The sequence below is a fragment of the Mustelus asterias genome, unplaced genomic scaffold (genome assembly GCF_964213995.1).
Source record: "Mustelus asterias unplaced genomic scaffold, sMusAst1.hap1.1 HAP1_SCAFFOLD_124, whole genome shotgun sequence".
Lineage (NCBI taxonomy): Eukaryota > Metazoa > Chordata > Chondrichthyes > Carcharhiniformes > Triakidae > Mustelus > Mustelus asterias.
Window position 1 is genome coordinate 721,204 of NW_027590162.1, and position 6,131 is coordinate 727,334.

Sequence of the window (6,131 nt, forward strand, 5' to 3'; positions counted from 1 at the left end):
GCAGTGTCTGAGCTGAAATCTGTTCGTCTCCCTCTTTTTGGTATCTTTTTCTTTGAAAGTCCCACATGGCAGGTTGGTTAAGAAGGTTAAGGCTCATGGGATACAAGGAGAAGTGTCTAGATGGGTGGAGAACTGGCTTGGCCATAGGAGACAGAGGGTAGTGGTCGAAGGATCTTTTTCCGGCTGGAGGTCGGTGACCAGTGGTGTTCCGCAGGACTCTGTACTGGGACCTCTGCTATTTGTGATATATATAAATGATTTGGAAGAAGGTGTAAATGGTGTAATCAGCAAGTTTGCGGATGACACGAAGATGGCTGGACTTGCGGATAGCGAAGAGCATTGTCGGGCAATACAGCAGGATATAGATAGGCTGGAAAATTGGGCGGAGAGGTGGCAGATGGAGTTTAATCCGGATAAATGTGAAGTGATGCATTTTGGAAGAAATAATGTTGGGATGAGTTATACAATAAATGGCAGAGTCATCAGGAGTATAGAAACACAGAGGGACCTAGGTGTGCAAGTCCACAAATCCTTGAAGGTGGCAACACAGGTGGAGAAGGTGGTGAAGAAGGCATATGGTATGCTTGCCTTTATAGGACGGGGTATAGAGTATAAAAGCTGGAGTCTGATGATGCAGCTGTATAGAACGCTGGTTAGGCCACATTTGGAGTACTGCGTCCAGTTCTGGTCGCCGCACTACCAGAAGGACGTGGAGGCGTTAGAGAAAGTGCAGAGAAGGTTTACCAGGATGTTGCCTGGTATGGAGGGTCTTAGCTATGAGGAGAGATTGGGTAAACTGGGGTTGTTCTCCCTGGAAAGACGGAGAATGAGGGGAGATCTAATAGAGGTGTACAAGATTATGAAGGGGATAGATAGGATGAATGGTGGGAAGCTTTTTCCCCGATCAGAAGTGACGTTCACGAGGGGTCACGGGCCCAGGGTGAGAGGGGCGAAGTATAACTCAGATATTAGAGGGATGTTTTTTACACAGAGGGTGGTGGGGGCCTGGAATGCGCTGCCAAGTAGGGTGGTGGAGGCAGGCACGCTGACATCGTTTAAGACTTACCTTAATAGTCACATGAGCAGCCTGGGAATGGAGGGATACAAACGATTGGTCTAGTTGGACCATGGAGCGGCACAGGCTTGGATGGCCGAAGGGCCTGTTTCCTGTGCTGTACTGTTCTTTGTTATTTGTTCTTTGTTCTTTGATTGAGAATTCATTTATTAGTTGAGAGACTTTTAGTTTATTTCAATATTTTTCTTCAGTATATAGAAATTGAAGCCGAATTTAACGTCCGAAAAAAATAAAATTGAAACATTTAAATCAATTTCATTTCATGAGCGGCAAATATTGAGTCGAACTGTTTGTGCCCACATGCTTTGAAACGCAAGAGACAGTGGATAAAGTTCTTAATAAATGATCAATGCAAAAGACGGGAATCGAACACGGGCCAACTGTTTGGAAGGGAGCTATGCTCACCACTATATCACTATCACTTGCTCTACTGCAGGACTCGTCATTTTCATTAGATATAATTACAGAACTACCTGAGTTGCTGATTTCATCACACACCAGGCGTGTCCATAGCACAGTTTGGAAACTGAACTTGGCTTGCATCGTATTTCCGGACTGTTTAACTTACCTTTTTTACTGTTGTTTCTGACTGAGAACTCATGGATTGAGGCCTGTTGTTGCATTGAAACATTGAAGCAAATTGCAGCTGGATTTTCCGTTCGTAACTCATTGATACTAAGAATATTCAGTGAATTTAGTTTTAGGAGTGACCCGCTTCTGTTCTGAATGCGATTGCTACTTAAATCAGTCACCACTGTGATGGTCAGGAACTGGCACTCGGTCAAATGCTCGCACAGTCACCACTGCACCACCATCGCTCACCTGACTCTGCCACTCCCTCTGTATTTACGGAATGAACAAACAAGCAACGAAGTGGCATAGAAATCAGAGATTATGGAATCCAATAGCCGACATTGCATTTCTGGGAGTCTTACATTTTCCATAGATCGGGGTGAGCAGGATCGCCCAATCAGAAAGCAGATCTCTGGAACATGGAATTTGATTAATATCATGTTTTGCAGTCATTTTCGTCGGCAAGAACCATGTTGATGTGATTTCACTCCAATCCAAAAGGGTTCTGAATGAATCGCGACCTTGTTGCACAACTCGCGTTCAGCCAGAGATGGCAGCAGTGAATAATAAATTGGATTTACTGTTTGCGTCAAGACATCTGGACAGGAATGGAGCTACTGGTGCCGCGGAGCTGGCCAAGCAATATCCTGACCAACTGCACCCGCTCCAAATAGATTCATAAAATTACTGAACAAATCTATGACAGTCTCTAAAAGCATTGTATTAACACCTTTTAAATAATCAATTTGCTGTAACTAATTCAATATGAACCGTTTCAATGTCAGCCCTATTCAAGGCCAGTTCTTAAACAGGCATTAACTGGTTAGAAGTTGTAATGCAATCAGAGAACAGTCATCAATATTCTCAGAGAAGTGAAATTGCGGCCCCGAACTTCACAGAAAATCTACAGTACAGAAGGCCATTCGACCCATCGAGCCTGTGCCAACAACAATCCCATGCAGGCCCTATCCCAGTAACCCCACGTATTTAACACACTAATACTCTTGATACTAATGGACAATTTAACATGACCATTCCACCTAGCCCGGCACTAATTTTCATGGCGGAACGACCGATTCTGGAAAGGCAAAATCTGCCACTAATGCCGCAAATGAAGCTGACGTCTGTTTTGGAGCCTCTGAAACCACATGTTTTCATGGTGGCAAACCACTACCCAAAGCTAGTGTCCTGATTTGAATCGATTGCCAGCTCGAGTTTCTCATTTGTATGAAGAATATTCAGCCCTTAAACCTGTGGAACTCTGAGTCTTACCTTCACCTTGGTCCGTGAACCTTAAAATAAGTGATCAGTTTACCGTCAATCAGTCAATGGGGAGACAGAGTTTTAAATGTCATAACAATAAAGATGGAATTCAAATCGATTTGTGCAGAGATTTTACACTTTGGCCTATAGTCTGGGTGGCCGAGCGGTCTAAGGCGCTGCGTTCACGATTTGTTTCTTCGCGAGGCACCATCCGAACGCAGGGAAATCTCTCACCTTGCAACACAAGGCCAGCAGATGCAGAGAAACAACGACGACCTCGAAGTTCCACTCCGAGACGCACATCATCCTGACTTGGCAACATATTGCCGTTCCGATGGTTCACAATCCGAGAAATCCCTCCCGAACAGCAGTGTGTGCGCGCACACACAACATGAACTGCAGTGGCTCCAGAATGAATTCATCGCCAATTACTCAAAGGTGATTAATTTGGAGAATATATTCTTCCCGGGTCAGCGACAAACATATCTCGTATGAATGAAGTATTTAATGAAAGTCATCTCGCGCCACAGAAGGGGCCTGTCTGCCTTCAGAGCAGAAAACTGTGTGCATGAATCACACCCCGAACACGGCTACTTTTATACCAGATGTGTTTCTGAAAACAGTAAATAGAACCAGCTCACGATAAACCGCTCAATGTTTAGCGGAAGAGTTTCACTGAGTCATGTGTGCGATTCCCGCTGATGTGCTTGTTCACTGTCGGGGAAAGGCAGATTTGAAAGGTTTGCAGGGAAATCTGTGCAGTTTCGATGGGCCGCTGTAGGATTCAATTATTTTTCTTTTAATAATCTATCCGAGATCACATCGCATCTGTGGAGAGAGAAACGGCCGTTCCCGTGTAAGGTCTGCATCTGAAATGTGAACTATCTCTATTTTCCCGGATACTTTCCAGTACTGGTCGTATCTCTTTTTTCACAAATACCACCAGATCTGGAACATATTTCCAGCATTCCGCTGTACCACGGGTAGCAATGTCAGGCTCTGTGGCAAAGTTGGTTAAAGCGCCTGCGTAGTAGCAGGCATATCCTGGTTTCAAATCAGTGTGCATATGCACTGTTAGTATCACTAGTTTTCACAAATACCACAAGATCGAGAAGGTTTTTCCAGCATTTGACCTTACAGAGAGCCTGTGTGGTTTAGTTGTTTAAAGCGCGTTTCTCGTACACAGGTGGTCTGGCCTTCAAATCCCAGTTAAGCCTGGATTTCTTTCACGTGATATTTGCAATTGTGCAAGTCACAATGCCGTTTTCTTCCTCGGCAATATTATCTTCCCTTCACAGTGGATGGTCTACAAAGATGAAACAAAAGCATATTTCGAGACTCCCCACGAATATCCCGACTGTTTATTTACAAAATCCAAGTATTTTCATCATGTTGCAATAAAAAAAACATTTACTTTGCAATAAACCCAATGGTGTAAGTTCTACAAACACAGCTTTCCATTTTTTTCCCCACAGAGAATTTCTAACACAGTCAAATGACCTTAGAATCATACAATCGCGACAGTGCTGAAGGAGACCATTCTGCTCATCGAGTCTGTACCGACTCTCCGACAGAGAATCGCACCCAGGACCTTTCCCCGCGGCGCCACGCATGCACCACACTAATCTGCCTATACAAACACCTTGGGGACCAAGGGGTAATCTAGCATGGCCAATCCACCAACCTGCTCATCTTTTGGGAGGAAACCGGATCACCTGGTTTCCTGGGTGAATGAAACTTGAACAGCACTCCAGACGTTTGGCACTATCCAGCACAAAACATCCCACTTCATTCGCTTCTTATGCATAAACGTTCACTCCCTCCACTACCGACACACAATGGCAGCAGTGTGCCCCACCTACAAGATGCACTGCAGCAACACAGCAAGACTCCTTTGCCAGCACCTTCCAAACCCACGGCCACGACAGCCTAGCAGGGCAAGCGCAGCAGACACATCAAGATAACACCACCACGCTGCAGTGCACTGATATTTATTTATTGATTGTAGTTATTTATAAGTTGTTGCTGCGTGTGAGTTTTTTTATCTTGTTTATCTTCCAAAAGAAACGAAATATCTAATTGAAAATTATGGTACTCCTTCTAAAGCAACCAGCGAATGTTGTGTCACACTTTAAGAAAGCCACTGGGGTTTGCGTTTTCTTCTCGAGTCAGTGGTTTTCCTGGGAGCCGAGTAAACAGGAACAGCACGGAAAGGTGGCAGAGCAGAAAATGTCGGTGCCGAAACTGAATCACATCAAAGAAGAAGCAAACCGTTTGCTACTAATCTGATCCAAAATCCGACTCTGGTGGGACTCGAACCCACAGCCTTTGAATGGCTAACTTGCCCTTATTTAGAAGTCCAACGCGCTATCCATTGCGCCACAGAGCCACGTGCCAATAGATTAATTTACAGGTCCATATGTGGATTCTTGACAATGTAGAAACTACTGATAAGTTCACAAATCTCGTATTTAAAACGTCGGTAACAGTTAGGAGGAACGTCGCTGATTGCAAGTCATGTTGGGACATCTTATGTCTGTTAAAACAACTGTGGAAATATCTCTTTTATACAGGAAATCTGTCCATGACGGAATGATCCTCCCTTCCTCTCCTCCTCATTCTCTTCAACAGCCTGGAGTGTAATCTCGCAGGCTTCATAGTTGGGCGACACATTCTGCTCCATCTGTCACAGAGCGGATCAATTGCAGTAAAATATCTACACAGAACACAACGCAAAGCGGGAAGTTGGAAATCCGAAGCAAAAACAGAAAATGCTGCAAATGCTCAGCAGGTGAGGCAACACTTATGATTAATGGAGATTTCTTTAAAACAAGATTTTGAAGCACAACACAGCTACACAGTTTAAAGTTTCCATTCATCCACAATGGATGCTCCATTCTATGATTTTGAACAATTCAAATTGATAATGTGCATTGTTATTTTTGTCGCCACAGCCTGAAAACCACTTCAGGCATTGATGTCACCCTTGGATTTTAAATTTGTAAATCCATTCTCTATCTTTTTAACGCCACTATTGAAACATTATCCATCACCCGCTCAGTTCTTTTTCAATGAGAAGGAGAATTGAAGATATAATTAGATAACGTTATTTGACAAAATTTGTACAGAAGCATAGAGGCGGGAATCACACACAGCGCTTCATTAAACTCAAACGCTAAACATTGAAATGAGAGAGTTATTAATCAAGGGATGGTTCCAT

At 43.8% G+C, this 6,131-nt stretch overlaps 1 non-coding gene across 1 annotated transcript; it reads right to left on the bottom strand.

Annotated features, from left to right (window-relative positions):
* Positions 1 to 5,209: 5,209 nt before the first annotated feature.
* On the bottom strand, positions 5,210 to 5,300 carry trnar-ucu (transfer RNA arginine (anticodon UCU)). The gene is given in 2 exon segments: positions 5,210 to 5,245; positions 5,264 to 5,300. It is a non-coding gene; the product is annotated as a tRNA-Arg (tRNA).
* Positions 5,301 to 6,131: the final 831 nt, after the last annotated feature.